Source organism: Salvelinus fontinalis, chromosome 19 (genome assembly GCF_029448725.1).
Source record: "Salvelinus fontinalis isolate EN_2023a chromosome 19, ASM2944872v1, whole genome shotgun sequence".
Lineage (NCBI taxonomy): Eukaryota > Metazoa > Chordata > Actinopteri > Salmoniformes > Salmonidae > Salvelinus > Salvelinus fontinalis.
In genome coordinates this window covers 17,660,685-17,686,160 of record NC_074683.1, presented here as the reverse complement: position 1 = coordinate 17,686,160, position 25,476 = coordinate 17,660,685, and the positions used below count along the sequence as shown (strand labels likewise).

The 25,476-nt window shown below is 42.4% G+C and overlaps 1 protein-coding gene across 1 annotated transcript in view; it reads right to left on the bottom strand.

The window, feature by feature from the left end:
* itgbl1 (integrin, beta-like 1) overlaps positions 1-25,476 on the bottom strand; it is a 123,239-nt gene that overhangs the window by 17,580 nt on the left and 80,183 nt on the right. The gene's annotated exons all lie outside the window — the stretch shown is intronic.

Sequence of the window (25,476 nt, the reverse complement as noted above, 5' to 3'; positions counted from 1 at the left end):
TGACCTGGTGGGGGACAGGGTAGACATACAGTATGTTATACAATAGAAACCAGTAGAAACCATGACCTGGTGGGGGACAGGGTAGACATACAGTATGTTATACAATAGAAACCATGACCTGGTGGGGGACAGGGTAGACATACAGTATGTTATACAATAGAAACCAGTAGAAACCATGACCTGGTGGGGGACAGGGTAGACATACAGTATGTTATACAATAGAAACCAGTAGAAACCATGACCTGGTGGGGGACAGGGTAGACATACAGTATGTTATACAATAGAAACCAGTAGAAACCATGACCTGGTGGGGGACAGGGTAGACATACAGTATGTTATACAATAGAAACCAGCAGAAACCATGACCTGGTGGGGGACAGGGTAGACATACAGTATGTTATACAATAGAAACCAGTAGAAACCATGACCTGGTGGGGGACAGGGTAGACATACAGTATGTTATACAATAGAAACCAGCAGAAACCATGACCTGGTGGGGGACAGGGTAGACATACAGTATGTTATACAATAGAAACCAGCAGAAACCATGACCTGGTGGGGGACAGGGTAGACATACAGTATGTTATACAATAGAAACCAGTAGAAACCATGACCTGGTGGGGGACAGGGTAGACATACAATATGTTATACAATAGAAACCAGCAGAAACCATGACCTGGTGGGGGACAGGGTAGACATACAGTATGTTATACAATAGAAACCAGTAGAAACCATGACCTGGTGGGGGACAGGGTAGACATACAGTATGTTATACAATAGAAACCATGACCTGGTGGGGGACAGGGTAGACATACAGTATGTTATACAATAGAAACCAGTAGAAACCATGACCTGGTGGGGGACAGGGTAGACATACAGTATGTTATACAATAGAAACCATTACCTGGTGGGGGACAGGGTAGACATACAGTATGTTATACAATAGAAACCAGTAGAAACCATGACCTGGTGGGGGACAGGGTAGACATACAGTATGTTATACAATAGAAACCAGCAGAAACCATGACCTGGTGGGGGACAGGGTAGACATACAGTATGTTATACAATAGAAACCATTAGAAACCATGACCTGGTGGGGGACAGGGTAGACATACAGTATGTTATACAATAGAAACCAGTAGAAACCATGACCTGGTGGGGGACAGGGTAGACATACAGTATGTTATACAATAGAAACCAGTAGAAACCATGACCTGGTGGGGGACAGGGTAGACATATGTAACGGATGTGAAATGGCTAGCTAGTTAGCGGGTACGCGCTAGTAGCATTTCAATCAGTTACGTCACTTGCTCTGAGACTTAAGTAGGGTTTCCCCTTGCTCTGCAAGGGCCGCGGCTTTTGTGGAGTGATGGCTAACGACGCTTCGTGGGTGTCAGTTGTTGATGTGTGCAGAGGGTCCCTGGTTCGCGCCCGTGTCGGGGCGAGGGGACGGTTTAAAGTTATACTGTTACACATACAGTATGTTATACAATAGAAACCATTAGAAACCATGACCTGGTGGGGTACAGGGTAGACATACAGTATGTTATACAATAGAAACCATGACCTGGTGGGGGACAGGGTAAACATACAGTATGTTATACAATAGAAACCAGCAGAAACCATGACCTGGTGGGGGACAGGGTAGACATACAGTATGTTTTACAATAGAATCCAGTAGAAACCATGACCTGGTGGGGGACAGGGTAGACATACAGTATGTTATACAATAGAAACCATGACCTGGTGGGGGACAGGGTAGACATACAGTATGTTATACAATAGAAACCAGCAGAAACAAGGGCCTGGTGGGGGACAGGGTAGACATACAGTATGTTATACAATAGAAACCAGCAGAAACCATGACCTGGTGGGGGACAGGGTAGACATACAGTATGTTATACAATAGAAACCAATAGAAACCATGACCTGGTGGGGGACAGGGTAGACATACAGTATGTTATACAATAGAAACCAATAGAAACCATGACCTGGTGGGGGACAGGGTAGACATACAGTATGTTATACAATAGAAACCAGCAGAAACCATGACCTGGTGGGGGACAGGGTAGACATACAGTATGTTATACAATAGAAACCAGTAGAAACCATGACCTGGTGGGGGACAGGGTAGACATACAGTATGTTATACAATAGAAACCAGTAGAAACCATGACCTGGTGGGGGACAGGGTAGACATACAGTATGTTATACAATAGAAACCAGTAGAAACCATGACCTGGTGGGGGACAGGGTAGACATACAGTATGTTATACAATAGAAACCATTAGAAACCATGACCTGGTGGGGGACAGGGTAGACATACAGTATGTTATACAATAGAAACCAGTAGAAACCATGACCTGGTGGGGGACAGGGTAGACATACAGTATGTTATACAATAGAAACCAGTAGAAACCATGACCTGGTGGGGGACAGGGTAGACATATGTAACGGATGTGAAATGGCTAGCTAGTTAGCGGGTACGCGCTAGTAGCATTTCAATCAGTTACGTCACTTGCTCTGAGACTTAAGTAGGGTTTCCCCTTGCTCTGCAAGGGCCGCGGCTTTTGTGGAGCGATGGCTAACGACGCTTCGTGGGTGTCAGTTGTTGATGTGTGCAGAGGGTCCCTGGTTCGCGCCCGTGTCGGGGCGAGGGGACGGTTTAAAGTTATACTGTTACACATACAGTATGTTATACAATAGAAACCATTAGCAACCATGACCTGGTGGGGTACAGGGTAGACATACAGTATGTTATACAATAGAAACCATGACCTGGTGGGGGACAGGGTAAACATACAGTATGTTATACAATAGAAACCAGCAGAAACCATGACCTGGTGGGGGACAGGGTAGACATACAGTATGTTTTACAATAGAAACCAGTAGAAACCATGACCTGGTGGGGGACAGGTTAGACATACAGTATGTTATACAATAGAAACCATGACCTGGTGGGGGACAGGGTAGACATACAGTATGTTATACAATAGAAACCAGCAGAAACAAGGGCCTGGTGGGGGACAGGGTAGACATACAGTATGTTATACAATAGAAACCAGCAGAAACCATGACCTGGTGGGGGACAGGGTAGACATACAGTATGTTATACAATAGAAACCATGACCTGGTGGGGGACAGGGTAGACATACAGTATGTTATACAATAGAAACCAATAGAAACCATGACCTGGTGGGGGACAGGGTAGACATACAGTATGTTATACAATAGAAACCAGCAGAAACCATGACCTGGTGGGGGACAGGGTAGACATACAGTATGTTATACAATAGAAACCAGTAGAAACCATGACCTGGTGGGGGACAGGGTAGACATACAGTATGTTATACAATAGAAACCAGTAGAAACCATGACCTGGTGGGGGACAGGGTAGACATACAGTATGTTATACAATAGAAACCAGTAGAAACCATGACCTGGTGGGGGACAGGGTGGACATACAGTATGTTATACAATAGAAACCAGTAGAAACCATGACCTGGTGGGGGACAGGGTGGACATACAGTATGTTATACAATAGAAACCAGCAGAAACCATGACCTGGTGGGGGACAGGGTAGACATACAGTATGTTATACAATAGAAACCAGTAGATACCATGACCTGGTGGGGGACAGGGTGGACATACAGTATGTTATACAATAGAAACCAGCAGAAACCATGACCTGGTGGGGGACAGGTTAGATTCTTATGAGTAGAATATCCCAATACACATTTGAAAAGGAGGGGGATGATGATCGAAAAAGTCAGTGATGTGGCAGTGATGCTGTTCTAAGTTGTTTTTGTGTTCTGTCCTCTATTGCGTTTGCTATGTTTGTTTGTATGAACCACTGCACACAAGACCCCTCACAGGAAAAAAATTGTAATTGGAACTTGATTTTGAAGTTGTTTGGATTTGAATCTCCATTTCTCTCTGGCCACGTTACCACCATTACGACGTCACTTGAATGGATCTAGTGCATCACGAGGAAATAAGCTTGGGTTGCCACGGAAACCATCAATAACATTCCACATTCACAGAATTCTAGAGACAAATTTCAAAACTCTCCTCAAGAACAACCAAACCTTCTGAGAAGACACGTCGAACTTTGGATCTCTTAAATGTCACGTCACTATGCCTTTGGCTACGAGTCTGACTCCACCTGTCTGATAAGGAGGAGCCTATGTGTCTGGCTGTGACTCTGAGTCTGAAGAGTCCAGAGAGCTGGGCCTCTACCTCGTCATAGAGCCCACACCCTCTCAGCCATCCTCTGCACTTCAGCTGTCCCCATAAGAGAACCCTTTTTGGTTCCAGGTAGAACCCTTTTGGATTCCAATATAAAACGCTGTGTGGAACAGGTTCTGCATGGAACTGAAAAGGGTTCTACCTGGAACCAAAAGGGTTCTACCTTGAACAAAAAAAAGGGTTCTTCAAAGGGTTAACCTATGGGAACAGCCGAAGAGGTTGGAGGTAGTGCCTTTTTTTGTGTGTGTGCTGGTCAATGCCAGTAGTGTGCAGTGACTAGGAATGATGCCCTGAATCAGGCTGTGGTGGAAGAGGCAGTGTCAGTGCAACCAGCTTTCACAATCTCATTGTCACGTCCCTGACCTTATTTCCTTTGTTTTGTCTTTGTTTAGTATGGTCAGGGCGTGAGTTGGGGTGGGCAGTCTATTTCATTTGTTTCTATGTTTAGGGTTGTTAACTAGCCTGATATGGTTCTCAATCAGGGGCAGGTGTTTTACGTTTCCTCTGATTGAGAACCATAATAAGGCAGGCTGTTCTCACTGTTTGTTTGTGGGCGTTTTAGACAATTATTTGTACGTATATAGTAGTTAACTTAATGTTCCTGTGTCAGTGTTTGTGCCACACGGAACTGTTTTCGTTCGTTTCGTTCATTTCATTCGTGTGTTCCAGCCTGTTCGTGCGTTCATGTTATATGTTCACAAGTTCAGGTCTGTTAACGTCGTTTATTGTTTTGTAGTTTATCAAGTGTTTTTTTGTGTTCGTCTTTCTTTAATAAAACAAGTATGTATTCAAACCACGCTGCATATTGGTCCGATCCATGCTCCTCTTCAGACGAGGAGGAGGACGAGCGTTACACTCATTGCATAATTAGACTTTATCCACGTTTCCATGTCAAATTTTGAAGTTAAGGTATGGGTTAAGGTTTAGGGTAGGGTTAAAACATTACGTTTAGGCTCTCATTCCAAATGGTTAACGTATTGTCTGTTCTTAATGTGGGCTAATAAGCAGCTGACACTAGTAGGAGTATATTATCACAAACACGTGTAGCATCTCCAGGCCTCCACCCATACAAGCCGCTGATGCACACCTTTGGAACATCGACATTTCAAAAGTATAATAAATCAATTTAATGTACACCATCACAAAAAAATCCATTATTTATTTTAGGCAGTTCTAAAGAAACATTATGATATGAAGAAAATATATTTCAGAAGAACAGAATATGAGTTGATCCACTCTATGTTATCTGGTTATGCTCCATGCCATAGGCTGTAGGCTTGTTCATTTAGCTGACAATATATGCTTATAAGTCCCGTGCCATTATTTTATATTATATGATTTTATAGTAAGAAGAATATAATTGAACTTAGCTGAATAAAATCAAAAATGTATTTTTCCCATTCCAGAGTGAGTGCGCGTATGAAGTGGCTATGTTGAGCGTAAAAGTGATCATTTGAAACAGGTCCTATATGCTAGACCTAGAGTTATTTGATAACATTAGTTGTGAATGATACAAAACATTAGAATAAATGGGCTGCGTGGTGCGAGTATAGGCTATTGAGGATTTGAGAAAGTAACAAAAAAAGTTTGCGCTCTGTCCCTTGCCTCAGGTTGCACAGCTGTTCTCTCATCAAGTGATCATATTTCCACCCATCAGACTATTCTCAATTTAATCTCGTCTTTACTAATATGTCAAATTTAAATTTAAATTTAGAATGGCCTATTATTAAATGGGTAGGAGCAGGGGCACTCGAATAAAGAATTGATAGCGAATTGTGGCCGTGCGCTTTCTCGCTGGTCGGTTTTGTAGGCTTATTCGGTTGTAAAGCAGAGTATGCGCTTAATATGAGCAAGTGAGAAATAAACATAAGGACACTATTTTCCCTCCACACATCAACCACTGTTTGAGGAGCACGCTTTCGCTGCCCAACAGGTGTTATTCCGTCCAAACTCTGTATCCCATGGGCTCTCCAACCTTGTTCCTGCAGATACTCCGTGCTTAATTTGGGGAAACCAAGTGAAATCGGTTCTGGAGCGTCGATAGTGACATGTTTTCACGAACAAAACATATTTCACGAAACTGTTGACCGCCCGTCTGCGTGCTCAAGAAAAAATAATAAAGGAGAGAAGTGGAGATAAAACGTATGGTGGTGAGGTATTCTGTATAGCTACAGTTAGTCACCCAATTAACTATAAAACATATGAAAAATCAAATACAAATTCACTAATTTAGGCTGGCTGTAAACTGCCCTGCAAAATCAATGAACCAACATCATTGCCTGGGGCATAATAATACATACAGTCCACACTCAAAAGGCAATTACTCAAATGTGTTTAATTTTGGAGTATAGGCTAGACCAATTATGTACCAAAGACATCTTAAATCAGTTTTGTTTTATGTTTCTCTGCCATGCGTAATATGCGGTAGGCTATGTAACGTGTGATGGCACAGTAATCATTTTTATTCCCATTTTTTCCCCCGGGGCTTGGGCTCATACATAAACTCTAATATGTGTATGGGTGTTTTGAATGAATCATCACCTTAGAAAGCGTTGTCCGTTTTGTTGTGTTCGGATTTGAAACAACTTCCTGCTGTTGAACTTGTACGATAGGGCCTACAGTTTTGATGATAAGTGTCGGATGTGATTTTAGATCGCTTTTGCATTGATGTCAGAGTGGTTAGAGGGACAATCGAACCCTGTTTACCAGGACATTAGAGCCTGATGGTAGTTTGCAAGTTGGGGTACTACCAAAGCATGTCCAGAGTGCATAAAAGGAGATTCAACAGTCACATGGAAGTTCACTGTGGTCATGACTCATGACTGCTACTGCGGCGGTAATATGGTCCCCGCAACTAGTCACTATAACAGCCCTAGTCACATATGCTGAAAGATATTTGCTCTGAGCTAAACCTCTCAGCTGATGACTGAGCCTACACAGCCAAATCCTAAAGATCCATCGAAATCTATCTTGATTGATCTTACTTTGACTAATAATCCAGAAAAACATGTTGCTAATTTTAGTGACCATTGCTGTGTCAGATGTGAGAATGCATACATCTAAGCCTCCTGTCATCACTAAGAGGAACTTTAAAAACTTGAACAAGCGTTTTTAAATTATGTTTATTTTTGTGACCTTGATTGTAATCCCAGCTATTTCTGAACCCCGATTTAGCTTCAAGCTTTTTTGCAAATGTCTTCAACGCTTTTGTAGATAATCATGCGCTCTTTAAAACTCTGAGAGTTAAAGGTAGAGTGAATGCCTGATTCAGTTCTGAATGATCTGAAGTCATTTCTAAGACAAATGTTGCATGGGTCAAGTCCAGAAACATAGGCTTAGACCCGGATTGCCAAACTTCAAGGCAACTAAGGAATCAATGTCTGAGACTAATTATAAAGGCTAAATGTGATTATTATGTAACCACTCATTCTGATTGTAAGCGGAATCTGGAAAAATGGAAAACTGCCCCCATAAATGAATCCAGACTTGCCCCATTACAGACAAAAATGTCAGAATTGATGCGTTTTAATCAACATTTTATTTCAGCAAGCTATTTTTTTTTGAAAGAGCGTCTAGCCCTACAATCTCTAAAAGTCCATTTATGCTTGATTCAAAAATGGGGTCGGAGGCTTCGTATGGAGGGTGTGACAGAGGCCAAATTGTATGGAGGCATGCAGTGGCCAAATCAAGCTCCGTACCTCATGGGCATATGCCTCTCGAATGTTGTAACAATGCAGAGGGCTCCATATAGCTCCGCATTGACATGATTGGTTGACGGTAGGTGGGGGCGGGAGGTCCTGTGTAAGCACAAACTCACTTTCTTGACAACTTCCTTCACAACAGCTCTGTGCTGCTCTGCGAAGCGGAAGAAGTACGAATGCTCTGACTGCTGCAGAGGCCGTAGCGCCGTAAATGCTGCACTGCCAATGCCGACGTCGGCTTGACAATGCAGCGCCTTTAAGAGTGGGCTAAATGCTGATTTGGAACTTTTGCAGATTGATGTGGAAAACAGAAGTCCAGTTTTTTGCATTTTGGCAATTCACAGAAAATAAGTCTGATGACTTACTTGCTTTAGATACCAAGAAATCAACAGGGGCTGGTCGACTTCAGCCGGGAATGCTCAAGTGTGCTTCCCACCTCATTGTTGGCTCAGTAACCCATATCTTATATCTTAAATCTAACATTAATATCAGGATATACTCCTAAAGTATGGAAAACATCTTATGTGCTACCATTCCATAAGGGCGGGGAGAGTAGGGATCTAGATAATTATCGTACCAACTGCAGGTTTCCATGTCTAGCTAAGTTTCACAACTTTCGCAACATGGTATTTTGAATATGAATGAATGTGGGTTTAGGCCGGGGAACAGCACTATCACAGCACCACATTAGTTGTTAATGATATTGCCAATTCTTTAGACGCTAAAATGAATTGTGCTGCCTTGTTTGTGGACCTGTCAAAAGCTGTTGATCATGCTATGTCATTGAACAAGTTGTCCTTGATTGGGCTCTAACGTCTGTTCAGGGATTCATGATTATCTTAGTGACAGAACTCAGGCCATCGTGATTGATGGGTTTGAATTTCTTGAGGTAGAGTACATAAAGGTGTTCTGCAGGGGTCGATACTAGGACCTGTTCTTTTCACTTTTTATATAAATGTTATTGGTCAATCTGTCATTTTTTCAAACATTTCATCGCTATGAGGATGATACTATTATGTACGCACTTGCATCTACTGCTGACGTGGCTGTGACCAGGCTGTCTGGACTTTTATAAAGTCACGTAGATCACATCATTACGCTCTTTTTGTTTACAAAGCCCTGCTCCATAAGCTTCCGACTTACCTGACATCACTGTTAAGCTTTAACATGACAAGTTATCAAACCCGTTTAGAGGATTGGTTAACTTTGGAGACTCCTTTGGTGTCTAAAGATTTAAGTAAATCAGCCTTTAATTTCCTTGCACCCTATGTTTGGAATAAAATTGTAAAAATGTTTCGATTGGATGCTTTGAAGAATGTGTTTGTTTTAGTTGACTAAGTTTTGTATCTTAATGTGTATTTAATGTGTATATTGTCTATCTGTATGTGTATCTATACTTGCCTGTTGTATGTGCTTATTTTTGTATTGTGCAGGGCTCAATTGTAAAAGAGACAATAGTCTCAAAATGACTTCCTTGTTAAAATAAAGGTAAAAAAATAAAAAATATGTTAAAATTAAAAAACAGTGTCCATGACTGGGATCAAACACACAACCTACCGATCCAGAGTCATGGGATCAGAAGGTTCCTCCTGCTACTGTGTATTGTTCCATTTCTCTCAATGTCAAATTTAGAAGGGTAAAGTTTCGGCACTCATTCCAAATGGTTACGGTAAGGGTTAAGGTTTGGGATAGGGTTAAAAAAAAAAAATGTAATCCAGTGTCCAAGAATGGGATCAAACACACAACCTTCTGATCCAGAGTCACAGGAGCACGCATGTCCACCACCACCCACATCCACAATGCCTGAGCGAAATCCAAGCCTACTTGATGGTAATAGCACTCACTGTTGCCCCTACTGGCCTGTTTTGAAGGCATTTCATGACGTCCTCAGGACATGGATATTCCAATATCGACGTCAATCTCGAAAGACCTGGTTGGTCAGTGACCACGCTCCTAAAGATCATGGAGCCAGCATGGGTCACCTGGTTCAGGAGCATGGATTCAGCCACAGCAGGGAGTCAAGCAGAAACTACCCAGCCAGAGAACTCATCCTCCAGGAGAGGGAGAATTCCTGGAAGAGGAGGAGGACACCTCTATGTTGCAAAGGGTCTCCCGAAAGAGAGACACATAATCATCCACTTCTGGTTGCCCAGGAGGCTTTCAGACAGAAGGCCTGTCCTCCAAGAGGAAGACGGAATCAGAGGACAGTTTCCTTGTCCCTATGTAACCATGGGTTCCTTGCAAGAGGATGAGGGAGAGTGACCCTTCGAGTTGCACATCCTGGATGAAACTGTAGTGGTATTCTATCTTTGACTCTGCTTTTAATAATGTATTTCCACTTTGTTTTTGTGCTTTTAGTTTTTTTCCTTTGTAGGCTACAGGGGCCTTGGGTGACTTTAAAAGTAAATGTATTGTTATTTGTATTATTATCAGGTCAGATGAGGACAGTGTGAAAAAGGTTTGCCCGAAAGAGGACATGAAATCAGCTCCTTGCCCTGAGTCTGAGGAAACCAATCGGAAGAGACAGAGATGGTCTAATGAGGATAGGGACTCAACTCAACGGACAACAACCAATCTCCCTGAACTTTTCAGGTAGTCATGGTGGGCGAGTACTGTTTCATTGCATGTGATTGTATTGACTAAATGTATTACCATTACATTTTTTTGGTCTATTATCATCATATTCACTTAATAAAATGCAGTACACCTGCAATCTAAATTGTCATTGTGTCTCATTGTCCTTGATTATCATTTCATGGGACTGCATTTGAAAATGTAGCTCAATAACAATGGCATCTGATTCACACACAAAGGGCTCAAATCAATCCATAGCGCTGAAGATCTGCATTACACCGCGATATAGATTTAAAGGCAATGTCCCACGTTAGTGGAGACTGCATTTATGGTAAATGCTGCATACAGCGTATATGTCAGCTCAATTGGAAATGACCTTTAAATTTCAATTACGCTATAATGCTGAACTTCTGCGATACGGATTGAATCAAGCCCTAACCTAATATTGTTTAAAATCTTTAAATGTTTAAAAAAAATGTATATACACTATACAGTATATACAAAACTACTTGGACAACCTTTCAAATTAGTGGTTCCGGCTATTTCAGCCACACCTTTTGCTGACAGGTGTATACAATTGAGCACACAGCCATGCAATCTCCATAGACAAACATTGGCAATAGAATGGCTTTCCCGAAGAGCTCAGTGACTTTCAATGTGGAACCGTCATATGATGCCACTTTTCCAACTAGTCAGTTTGTCAAATTTATGCCCTGCTAGAGCTGCCCTGGTCAACTGTAAGTGCTATTATTGTGAAGTGGAAATGTCTAGGAGCAGCAACGGCTCAGCCGCGAAGTGGTAGGCTACATAACCTCACAAAATGGGACCGCCGAGTGCTGAAGCCCGTGGAGAGTAAAAATCTTCTGTCCTCGGTTGCAACACTCCCTACCGAGTTCCAAACTGCCCTTGGAAGCAATGTCAGCACAATAACTGTTTGTCGGCAGATTCATGAAATGAGATTCCATGGCCGAGCAAGCACACACAAGCGTAAGATTACCACGCGCAATGCCAAGCTTTGGCTGGAGTGGTGTAAAGCTCGCCGCCATTGGACTCTGGAGCAGTGGAAACGCACAAAGCGAGGTACACACAGAAATGCTTTGTCAAGATCGGTGTGGAAGGACTTGACTGGCTTGCAGAGAGCCCTGACCTCATCCGCATCGAACACCTTTGGGATGAATGCGAGCCAGGCCTAATCGCCCAACATCAGTGCCAGACCTCACTAATTCTCGTGGCTGAATGGAAGCAAGTCCCCGCAGTAATGTTCCAAAATCTAGTGCAAAGCCTTCTCAGAGGAAAGGGGGGGCCAACTCCATTTTAATGCCCATGATTTCTGAATGAAATATTCGACGAGCAGGTGTCCACATACTTTTAGTCATGTAGTGTACTTAAAAAATATGTGAATACACTATAAAAAAAAACGGAACAAAAACATAAACGCAACATGCAACAATTGCAAAGATTTGACTGAGTTACAGTTCATATAAGGAAACCAGTCAATTGAAATAAATGACTTTGCCTCATGCGCGACACATCTCCTTCCCTTAGAGTTGTTTAGGCTGTTGATTGTGCCCTGTGGAATGTTGTCCCACTCCTCTTCAATGGGTGTGTGATGTTGCTCGATATTGGCTGGAACTGGAACACACTGTTGTACACGTCAATTCAGAGCAACCCTAACAAGCTCAATGGGTGACATGTCTGGTTAGTATGCTGGCCATGGAAGAACTGGGACATTTTCAGCTTCCAGGAATTGTGTACAGATCCTTGCAGCATCGGGCCGTGCATTACCATGCTGAAACATGAGGCGATGGCGGTGGATGAATGGCACGACAATGTGCCTCTGGATCTCATGACGGTATCTCTGTGAATTCAAATTGCCATCGATAAAATGCAATTGTGTTCATTGTCCGTAGCTTATAGCTGCCCATACTATAGCCCCACCGCCACCATGGGGCACTCTGTTCACAACGTTGACATCAGCAAACCGCTCGCCCACATGACGCCATACACATGGTCTGAGGTTGTGAAGCAGGTTAGACATACTGACAAATTCTATAAAACAACGTTGGAAGAGGCTTATGGTAGAAAAATGAACATTCGATTCTCTGCCAAAAGCTCTGGTGGACATTTCTGCAGTCAGCATGCCAATTGCACGCTCCATCAAAACTTGAGACGTCTGTGGCATTGTGTTGTGTGACAAAACTGCACATTTTAGAGTGGCCTTTTTATTGTCCCCAGCACAAGGTGCACCTGTGTAATGGTCATGCTGGTTAATCAGCTTCTTGATATGCCACACCTGTCTGGTGGATGGATTATCTTAGAAAAGGTGAAATGCTCACAAACAGGGAGAAATCAGCTTTTTCTGTGTGTGGAATATTTTGGGGATCTTTTATTTTAGCTTTTTAAACATGGGACCAACACTTTACATGTTGCGTTTATAGTTTTGTTCAGTGTAGATACGCAACTGGGGGATATGTAAATGGCTATTGTTAGGCTTGAATCCACAGGTGTCCACCTTGTGTCTGTGTGTCCCCAGACACAGTACATTCATTTGATGCAAAAGTTACTGGCTTGTCCTATACCATAGAAAAATATAGATAGGTTTTCTGATGAGTTTCAGAGATGTACTCCTTTGTCAGATCAATGTTTCATGATTTACACAGTTTGTTGTTTGTATATTCAATCAATCATTTTCTCAACGTAATATAAAATTGTGAGCCAAGGTAACAAGAGTGTGGTACACTACGAGGTTACAGTCCTGGGTTACATTTTATTTTATTTTACTAGGCAAATCAGTTAAGGACAAATTCTTATTTACAATTACAGCCTACCCTGACCAAACCCTAATCATGCTGGACCAGTTGTATGCCGCCCTATGGGACTCCCAATCACAGCCGGTTGTGATACAGCCTGGAATTGAACCAGGGCCTGTAGTGACGCCTCTAGCACTGAGATGCTGTGCCTTAGACTGCTGCGCGACTCAGGAACCACTCACAGATGTACAATATTCATTTGATCACTTTGTTATCGCAGAGAATTTTCTTGCGCAGCAGAAAATCCAAACTTGTAGTTTATTCAAGGTTAAAAAAAGGCTTCTAATGTTTGAAATTTCCACTTAAAAATTCCAGATATGATTTGCTCGAACAAAAAATGTATCAATCCCTACAAAAATGTCCATTAATTATAATTAATTCTAATTAATCTCCTGTTGCTGCAGGATTATTTTTCTGATGTGAGAAAATTGTCAAATTAAGATATATTGTTCTGTGTATTTGAGTATTTTCAAATAATGTGGCCAAAACAGCTACCTTAATTTGAAGTAATTTAAACTATTTTCAAAAACGTATTTCTAAATAAATTATTTCAAATACTCCTAAAAACCAATATGTATCCTCTGCACTTTCAAGAAGTTAGTTACTGACTCCATCAAAGGAATGGTGACTCGGGTTGGAAAATTCCGGGAACTTTCAATAAATTCCCTAGTTTTCCTGATATTCTAATTGGAAGATTCCTAGAATCAGGAGGGAATAAGCAATACATCCAGATTCCTCAACCAGGATTTTTGGAAAAAAATGGATTCAAAGTTCCCTCACGCCTTCCCTCCGTATCTGATGTGCTTTTTGTCATATGGAAATGGACACATTGGTTACGGTAGTATTGTAAGGGGGGAGGGGGCACTGTGGATTAAACAGTGGATGGGGAGGAGTTTGTCCCAATCGGTTGGGAGCGAATCAACTCAATGCTCCAATCAACCGGCCTGGGAGAGGAGTTCATTGCTTTGGAGGGAGCAGCCCTCCTCCAGTCCTTACATTTAGACAACACCTGCCTTTGATAACACGGTATTACACAGACCCTGTGATGAGGGGTGGTACTGGAGGTTTATAAGTCGTGTAAGTGTGTCAGGAGGGATGGGTGTTTTTTTTTTTTTTTTCACAAGGCAGTCGTAAGATGAATATTTGCCACCTATCAAGAACCATTTTGTTTGTCGACTTGGTTTGCAAACAATTATTACATTTTTATTCTCCAGGGCCTTACAGAAAGGTATTCGTCTATCTCCTAATCATTTCTATTAGTGAGACTGAGTTAGAATCTCTTCTCAAAATTGTGTGGCTGTGGGCAACGCAGACATCACGCTTGGCTCTATCAATACTAATCCTTTTCCACAGTAACTGGTCCAGCCTCAACCGTGCATCCTACAAATTAGACCCTATTACCTTTTCGGTACTGTTTCCACTGGCGTTTACCTGGTAACTGATAGGAAAATATGTGGCAACAATGGATGTTTTACCGTGTGGTACCTGGCTGTGGTACCTGGCTCCACCACTGTGGAGCCAGGTACCAAAAGGTGCGGTGAAAAGAGAGAGGAGGGGTAGACAGGAGGGATGGAGGGAGAGAGAGTGAAATAGTGGGAAAGGAGTGGGCTGCCTGACTCAGCACTTGACAAACACACACACACACACATTTTGCTCAGGCTCCAAAGTTAACAATGTAAACGGTGTTAGGCTGACAGCAGTCCTGTAAAGATGGAAAGCATGTGTGTGTGCATTTGTGTGTGTGTGTGTGTACGTACGTGCTGGGCTCTACTATTCTTCCTAGAGCCCTGAGTGTCTCAAAAAGACCTCTATGGTATTGTCATGTTGCAAGGCAGCACAATGAGCCCCAGTAATGCACTGGCATTAATTTTGCATTCTCCCTAAAAGAGAGAGTGGCCCTCAGATGCTGCAATGCACCACTGTTTGGAAGGGAGGCATAGCTCACCGAAACATATCTTTCAGATGTGTGTTTATGTGTGTGTGTTTGAGTGCGTTAGTGTGTGCGTAAGTGTGTGTGTATGTATGTATGCGTGTGTGTCTGTGTTTGCGTGTCTTAGTATGTGTCTGTGTCTGTGTGTGTGTGTGTGCTCCGTGTGTGCGTCTGTCTGGCTACGGTTTCAGAGTGGATAATAGAGACGGTACTCAGTACAGAGTTCAAGTGATGTAAACAATCCACTTCCATCATTAATAAGATCAAGAGGGAGAGTGTCACGTCTGCTCTCTGTGTTGGTTGATGTTATTGTGCTCTGGAGAATAACTCTTCCTTCAATCTTTGTGTGTGTGTGTGTGTGTGTGTGCGTGTGTGTGTGTGTGTGTGTGTGTGTGTGTGTGTGTGTGTGTGTGTGTGTGTGTGTGTGTGTGTGTGTGTGTGTGTGTGTGTGTGTGTGTGTGTGTGTGTGTGTGTGTGTGTGTGTGTGTGTGTGTGGGAACACTAAGGTAGCCTGCCTAAATGACTACCGACCCGTAGCACTCACGTCTGTAGCCATAAAGTGCTTTGAAAGGCTGGTCATGGCTCACATCAACACCATCAACCCTAGACCCACTCCAATTTTCATACTGCCCCAACAGATCCACAGATGCACTCCACATGGCCCTTTCCTACCTGGACAAAATAAACACTTATGTGAGAATGCTATTCATTGACTACAGCTCAGCGTTCAACACCGTAGTGCCCTCAAAGCTCAAAACTAAGCTAAGGACCCTGGGACTAAACACCTCCCTCTGCAACTGGATCCTAGACTTCCTGACGGGCCGCCCCCCAGGTGGTAAGGATATAGGTAACAACACATCCACCACGCTGCTGCTCAACACGGGGGACCCTCAGGGGTGCGTGCTCAGCCCCCTCCTGTACTCCCTGTTCACTCATGACTGCATGGCCAGGCACGACTCCAACACCATCATTAAGTTTGCCGACGACACACAGTGGTAAGCCTGATCCCCGACAACAATGAGACAGCCTATAGGGAGGAGGTCAGAGACCTGGTCGTGAAGGTGCCAGAATAACAACCTCTCCCTCAATGTGATCAAGACAAAGGAGATGATTGTGGACTACAGGAAAAGGAGGACCGAGCATGCCCCCATTCTCATCAACGGGGCTGTAGTGGAACAGGTTGAGAGCTTCAAGTCCCTCACCAATCATAACCAATAAACTATCATGGTCCAAACACAACAAACACGACAGTCGTAAAAAGGGCACAACAAAACCTATTCCTCCTCAGGAGACTGAAAAGATTTGACATGGGTCAACTGCTCGGCCTCCGACCTCAAGGCACTACTGAGGGTAGTGTGTACGGACCAGTACATCACTGGGGCCAAGCTCCTGCCATCCAAGACCTCTATACCAAGCGGTGTCAGAGGAAGGCCCTAAAAATTGTCAAAGACTCCAGCCACCCTAGTCATAGACTGTTCTCTTTGCTACCGCACGGCAAGCGGTACCAGAGTGCCAAGTCTAGGTCCAAAAGGCTTTTTAACAGCTTCTACCCCCAAGCCATAAGACTCCTGAACAGCTAATCAAATGGCTACCCATGCTATTTGCATTGTCCCCCCCTCTTTTACACTGCTGCTACTCTCTGTTTATTATCTAAGCATAGTCATTTTAACTCTACTTACATGTACATTTTAACTCAATTACCTCAACTAACCTGTGCCCCTGCACATTGACTCTGTACCGGCACCCCCTGTATATAGCCTCGCTACTGTTATTTTACTCTTTAATTAGTTGTTATTTGTTATTTCAATGTTTTACTTAACACTTATTTTTCTTAAAACTGCATTGTTGGGGGCTTGTAGTAAGCATTTCACTGTTGTATTTGGCGCATGTGACAAATACAATTTGATTTGACTTGATGTGGGTGCATGCTTGTGTGTGTGTGTGTGTGTGTGTGTGTGTGTGTGTGTGTGTGTGTGTGTGTGTGTGTGTGTGTGTGTGTGTGTGTGTGTGTGTGTGTGTGTGTGTGTGTGTGTGTGTGTGTGTGTGTGTATGAGCGACCGTCTGTGTGTGCAATTTCTGTGCATGTGTGTGTGACTAGTATGTATGTTTCATTTTCCTCTACAGGAGGGATCATCAACTAGATTCAGCCGCAGGGCGATTTTTTCTGGAGCGGATGGTCAGCGTGCAGGAACATAATTACAAATCATTTGTAGACTGCAAATTGACTGGAAGAAGGCCAAACTGATGTAATATTTGACAAAAATATAATAATTTCAAAACCTGCTTGCATTTGAATACATTCAAATACAGTAAATCTCTCTATTATGTGTGTGAATACTTTGGAACAGATATCCTGAAGTTGAATCACTTGGAGCTGATTTGCTGGTGTTTTTACAGTCAATAAAAAAACTATAAAACAACAATAAAAAACACAATAAAAAAAAATTTGTATTTTCTCAGAAAACTTGGGGAAGGGAAGACCAAGTCAGTTGCACAACTGAATGCATTTAACCTAAATGTATTTTTCGCATTTAACCCAACCCCACTGAATCAGAGAGGTGCGGGGGGCTGCCTTAATCGACGCCCACGGCGCCTGGGGAGCAGTTGTTGTTGGGGGTTAACTGCCTTGCTCAAGGGCAGAACGGCTGATTTTTGCAGCTTGCCGGCTCGAGGATTCGAACCAGCGACCTTTCGGTTACTGGCCCAACACTCTTAATTAACTGCTAAGCAAATAAAACCTGTGGATCGCCAGTTGGGGAACCCTGCTCTACAGAGTTCTTCCAGCATGTAAAGTGGAAATAATGGAGCTGAGACTACTCCAGTGCTGTAATGTTTACACAGACACGTTGGAAACACTACTCTAGGCCTCCCGAGTGGCGCAGTGATCCAAGGCACTGCAATGCAGTGCTATCTGTGCCACTAGAGATTCTGGGTTTGAGTCCAGGGTCTGTCGCAGCTGGCTACGACCGGGAGACCCATGGGGCGGCACACAATTGGCCCAGTGACGTCCGGGTTAAGGGAGAGGGCTTGGCTGGCAGGGATGTCCTTGTCCCATTGTGCACTAGTGACTCCTGTGGTGCAGTGCACACTGACATGGTCGCCAGGTGTATGGTGTTTCCTCTGACACATTAGTGCTTCTGGGTTAAGCGCACATTGTGTCAAGAAGCATTGCGGCTTGGTTGGATTGTGTTTCAGAGGATGCGCGTGTAACAGTATAACTTTAAACCATCCCCTCGCCCCGACACGGGCGCGAACCAGGGACCCTCTGCACACATCAACAACAGTCACCCACGAAGCGTCGTTACCCATCGCTCCACAAAAGCCGCGGCCCTTGCAGAGCAAGGGGCAACCCTACTTAACGTCTCAGAGCAAGTGACATAACTGATTGAAATGCTACTAGCGCGTACCCGCTAACTAGCTAGCCATTTCACATCCGTTACACGCGGTTCTCAACCTTCACCTCTCCCGAGTCCGTACGGGAGTTGCTGCGATGACACAAGACTGGAACTACCAATTGGATACATGAAATTGGGGAGAATTTAAAAAAAATCTAAACTACACTTATGTCTGTGTTGACATCGAAAAGTAAAAAGTTGAGATGGGAATATACGTGCATAATTGTAAATCTGAATTATTGTATATCCATGTACTTTAATGTGTATGTTGACATGCCCAGCCAGGTCACACGTGATACAAGTCAGTATTTGATGTCCATACATGTCTGAGAACATCGGGAGATGACATGGAAACCGGCCTCTCGAAGCAACAGTGAGCTCTGTTTTCAGCAGGTTTTCACTGACACACTTGAGTCTACTGTTCAAAGCCTTGACTGAAGGCTATGGTTAGGTGATCATTCGAATCAGGTCTGGTAGGGTTTGGCTTGAGCAAAACATGTAATCTACACTATGGCAATATATTGTCACACTGGTAATTTATACTTGAATAACTTCAAAAAAATGTATTCATATAAAGTGTTAATTTGTTTTTATATATCTGTGTCCATATTGTCCACGAGTTTCTAGTGGATAGACAATATGTTTCAAGAGAAAATAGCCGTATAAAAAAGCATCTAACCAAAAATGTCATTATTTTCACAACTGCCACCAGTTTGGTGATAAAAACGTAACCATAAATACTTACTTGACATTGTAAAATAAATGAAAGTGTGTAAAAAATATATAAAGGATATTTCATGCTGAAACCCTTATATTTAACACCATTGGTTCTCACTAAGTTGATGGTTTATATTTAAGATTATGTTTTACAGCTTTGTCATTCTTTTTTTCTTCAAAAGTTCCCAGTAATATACCCCTACACAGACCTCACCACCCCCCCATCCCTCTGTCCTTCCCTCTCACTCGCTCTTTCTCCCTCACTCTTTCCCTTTCCTTCTCATCTCCCTCCCACTTTCTCTTCCCCATCCTTATCTCTCTCATTCTCTCTCCCCCTACCTCTGTTCCATGGCAGCAGCAACAGGAAATGTCAATTCCAATCCAGCCTCTAATTCCGAGACGACTCCAGTTAAGCATCACACTGCCATTTACGGTGGCGTGTCTAAATGCCCAGATTATGAGCAAAAACTTCCCAAGAGTAGAACGTAGAAACTTCAAAGGCTTCCAGAACAATTCAATTCAGATATTCAGAGTGTGTGTCTGGGATATCAAAGGAGATAGGCAGGATAAAATTGCATTGCTTTTTAATCAGTCCTCTTGACGTGGCTGTTTATTTAGTCTGTGTGTGTGTGCATGTGCGTGCATGCTTACGTGTGTATGTCACTGTCTATTTATGTGTGAGTGTGTATGCCTGTCTGTCTGTATATGTGTGCGTGTGTGTGTGTGTGTGCATAAGGTTGTTATGGTGACCGTAGACAAGATGGCGCCGACAGAGATGGTCGCCTCGCTTCAGGTCCTTAGGATTTTTTTTTCTTTTTCGCTACACTTGCATTAACATCTGCTAACCATGTGTATGTGACCAATAATATTTGATTTGATTTGTATGGTCACGATTCATGACCACAGTCAAATTCCACTTCTCCAAGCTCTAATGCTGCTGATGGTCATTAGTAGCCTACCAAACTTGCTAACTGCCTGGCACTCAGCACTCTCTTGTCCCTCTAATCACTCTGACATAAATACGAAAACCATTGAAAATCAAATCAAACACTTCATGAGAGCCCATTAGCTCATGTTACACTACATTACTGTTGCGTATGTAATTGCATGAGAAAACAGAGTTTTGATGGCCTCTATTAAAAAGAGGAGGTCCATCAGCTAAGCCTACTACATTTATTTATCAACTTTCCTAATATTAAGCACATTGCTTCTCTTTCCAACATTACCACAGGACTGTATTGTCACGACTTCTGCCGAAGTCGTTGCCTCTCCTTGTCCGGGCGGTGTTCGGCGGTCGACTTCACCGGCCTTCTAGCCATCATCGATCCATTTTTCATTTTCCATTGGTTTTGTCTTGTCTTCCCACACACCTGTTGTCAATCCCATTCATTACATGTTGTGTATTTAACCCTCTGTTTCCCTTCATGTGTTTGTCAGAGATTGTTTTATGTCAAGTGTTGTTTTATTGGTGTATAGGTGCGCGACGGGTCCTCGTACCCATTTTTATTTGATGTATGTATATTTCTCGTGTTTGGAGCATGTCATGGACATTTATTAAAAGTCTCCATCTACACTTCGTTTACTCTCCTGCGCCTGACTTCCCTGCCACCTATACACACGACGTTGACAGTATAGCCTACCTGGCTGGCAAGAGAATGAACCATGAGAAAAGCGTCCTCCATTTACTATTTAAGTGCTCAGATGACATGTCTTTTTTTCCCCAAGTGGTCCATTCTAAATCAAAACTAATTTCACACATATTATTTGGTATATGTAAAGACAAAATTAAATTAAGAAAAGGTTCATTGGTGACAATATTAGTCTATCACTTGTGAATTATGTATTATCACTTCTGAATGATGCCCGGCTTGTCTGCAGTAATGCAAGAAACAGCGGAGGACTTTTTTGGGGGGGGGGGGCTTTTTAAAATCATAATCGCACACCTCATGTAGCCTAGCCCATAGGACTATATGACTATATGAAACCGGCCTCTCGAAACAACATTGAGTGCTGTTACCTTTAAGCAGGTTTTCACTTACACACTTGAGTCTACTGTTCAAAGCCTTGACTGAAAGCTATGGTTAGTTGGTAATTCGATTCAGGGCTGGTAGGGTTTGGCTTGAGCGAAACCCTACATCCACAATAGCACTCGCAGGGCAAGATTGCCCACCTCTGGATAATGTCACAATTACAGAGGCACATTCTATGTTAATTCTAATGCTTCCAACCATTTTACCAAAGCACTCAAACATTCCACTAGCCTAAGCTGCACACACAATTCCTGACTCAAACCTAGGGTTGCAAAGCTACCGGTAAATTACCAGAATATTGAGTAATTTCTGTAGTTAACATGTAATCTACAGTATGGTAATATATTGTCACACTGGTAATTTATACTTAAATCACTTTTTTCTTAAATGCATTCATATAAAGTAACCATTTGTTTTATATATCTGTGTCCATATTGTCCATGAGTTTCTAGTGGATAGACAAAATGTCATTATTTACACAACTGCCACCAGTTTGGTGATAAAAACTTAACCACAAATACTTACTTGACATTGTAAAATAAATGAAAGTGTGTAAAAAATATATAAAGGATATTTCATGCTGAAACCCTTATATTTAACACCATTGGTTCTCACTAAGTTGATGGTTTATATTTAAGATGATGTTTTACAGTAATATACCCCTACACAGACCTCACCACCCCCCCATCCCTCTGTCCTTCCCTCTCACTCGCTCTTTCTCCCTCACTCTTTCCCTTTCCTTCTCATCTCCCTCCCACTTTCTCTTCCCCATCCTTCTCTCTTTCATTCTCTCTCCCCCTACCTCTGTTCCATGGCAGCAGCAACAGGAAATGTCAATTCCAATCCAGCCTCTAATTCCGAGACGACTCCAGTTAAGCATCACACTGCCATTTACGGCGGCGTGTCTAAATGCCCAAATTATGAGCAAAAACTTCCCAAGAGTAGAACGTAGAAACTTCAAAGGCTTCCAGAACAATTCAATTCAGATATTCAGAGTGTGTGTCTGGGATATCAAAGGAGATGGGCAGGATAAAATTGCATTGCTTTTTAATCAGTCCTCTTGACGTGGCTGTTTATTTAGTCTGTGTGTGTGCGTGCGCGTGCATGCTTGCGTGTGTGTGTGCAAGCGTGTGTGTATGTCACTGTCTGTTTAAGTGTGAGTGTGTATGCCTGTATGTATGGGTGTGTGCATGCATGCATGTGTGTGTGTGTGCATGAGGTTGTTATGGTGACCATATTACCGCCACACCGGTGGTCACGATTCCTGACGTCAAATTCCACTTCTCCAAGCTCTAATGCTGCTGATGATCATTAGTAGCCTACCAAACTTGCTAACTGCCTGGTACTCAGCACTCTCTTGTCCCTCTAATCCCGCTGACATCAATGCAAATCTTTTCAAAAATGTAATCAAACACTTCATGAGAACCCATTAACTCATGATACACAACATTTCTATAGGCTATGTATTGTAATTTATCATCTTTCATAATAGTAAGCACATTTCTTCTATTTACAACATTACAACAGGACTGTATAGTCTACTAATTTCACACAAATATTATTTAGTATACGTAAAGTCAACATTAAATTAAGAATAGTCTAATTGGTGGCAATATTAGCCTATCACTTGTGAATGATGCCCAGCTTGTGTGTAGTAATGCAAGAAACAGTGCAGGACTTTTTTATATCCTACTGCTGTGTGCGCATTGCTGCATTTATTAACATTTTAAGCTAAATGTTCCGATCTGTTGCATCAGCCTCATTGCTTTTAAAAGTTTTTTTGATGCGAGTGGTTCTATTAATTTTGGATCTATCGCATCCCACAGAGTCTGTTTGGAATATTTATTTCTCGCACAGAAGGACAAGTTGACCAATAGAATAGGTAATTACCTCAAAATTACCTGATAATTACCTCAAAACTGAACGTAAACTATACTGTAATATCACACATATAACAACAGATTAAATAAATGGAGTCAAATATGGTAGCGGAGAAAAGGGGGCGAATGGGTGAGTTGACGAACATGGGGAAAGCAGACGATGCATATTAAACAAGCCTGGTCGGCACCATGAACAAAGCGAGACGGGAGCTCCCTCCATCTGCGCAAAATATGCCAACTGCACAGCGGCTGTACTCCATAACGGTGCTGAAGAATGACAAGACAACACTCACATGATACCAGTGTTGGGAACTATTCATTCAACTACATTTTGTACTGGCTTGGTGGTAGTTGAACGACATTCTAATCTATGTAGTGTTTTCTGTAGTTAATTATTTTTTTGCCATCAGTACTGGAACTACACACTACTTTTTTTATTTTTTATAAAATTAAATATGGGCAATGATCAGACCTGCCTAACTCTCACTTGAAACATAATTGTTGTGTTTAATAGGCTAAATAACTCATTCTGTTAACATATGACCCCAAAGTGATTTGTTCCCTCAATTTGTAGTCGGTGACATTTCAGATGACAATTTTTCACAAAGTAGTTTGGATGTAGTGCACTACTTTTTCAAAGTAACTTTTGTTCATAAACTATATTTTTTCTGAAGGTTAGCTTTAGCGTAGCTTAACGTCTTCCATTGTGAAGTCATTGGTAGTAGCTTGGTAATCTATTTATTTCAGAGTACTGTAGTTTCCCCAATACTGCACTTTACCAATGAACAGGCAAGAAAGGTTTGTGTCATGTGCATCATGCATCCGACAGTTGACGTTTACAGGACCAAAGCAAAGAGAAAACCAGAGACTATTACTCACCACAACTGAACAAGGTATGTCAACATTACATAATATGCATTTGTAGCAGTGTGATGTTGTTCCCCTAGATTACGCACCAAATTGCACACAAGGACCAATTCAAATAGGCCAGGTCAAGAGGGGATGTTAATAATCTGATGATAATAATAATAATAATTCAGTGTATTTTTTTATTTAATTACAGCTGCATAGCTAATGTTTTTATTTGGTGTACAAACACTTTTTCATACCAATATTGTACAAACAAGTGATTGTAAAAGTTTTGTATATTTTGGTTTGGCCCATCGCGGGTTATCTGTATCCCCATACCACTTTATCGTTCTCTTTTGCCTGACCCTCGGCTAGCAAGGTATGTTGTCCTTGGCTCCGAAACTGTTTAATATGGAACCGTCATAAGGTTATACAATGTACTGTTTTGCAACCATACGTTTGTTATAGTGTGGACAGTGTAGGAATTTATGTTAACAAGTTTCACAGAGCTCACTGATTGGGGTATCTGTTGTAACTTCTAAGTACTTGTGACAGTGGTTGAGTGAGTGTACATGTGCTCGCGCAGGTGCCGGAGAGCTGTGACTGCACCAAGGGTAATGTGTGTGTTGTCTCTTCGTGTGCAGGTATGTCTTTTATTTTGTCAGAATTATGTTCTGTATAGTTTTACTTGTATATGCTGTTGTGCAGCGAGTGTGTGCACGCAGCACCTGTTAATTTCTTTTGGCGCTCTTTTGCCTGACCCTCGGCTAGCAAGGTGCCGGAGAGCTGTGACTGCACCAAGGGTAATGTGTGTGTTGTCTCTTCGTGTGCAGGGCAAATAAAAAGATTTCAACGAGCAGACCATCAGTTGTGGCAGCGTCTTCATTAAGAATTACACAACGCAGAACGAACCACGCTACAAACTGGTGCCGCGACCTGCCGACTGGTTAGCTCAAGCTGACCACCGGAGCTGTGCATGTGGAGGAGATGCGCGACCCGCGCATGCGCACTTGTTGATGGTTTGCTATAAGTGAATGTATACTGTAAATAGTGAAGGTGAATGTAGCATATTCACTAGATAATTGTATTGGCGTTTATTTGCATGTTTTGAGGGAATTTGTTTATTGCATTTTTTTTTGTATTTGTATGCAGTAAATTACATTGTAGTTTAGTTCTCTATTGAGCCATGGAAGACTCTCAAGTCCATAAGATGAGTTATGCTGGGGATTTTGGTGTGGTTAGTGTGGGTAGAGGGAGGGGTGTCCATGCATTTACACCATTGGTACAGTCAGCTCCTGGGAGTAGAGTGGCTGCTAGTCCTGAGTTTACAAGCACTGGGAGG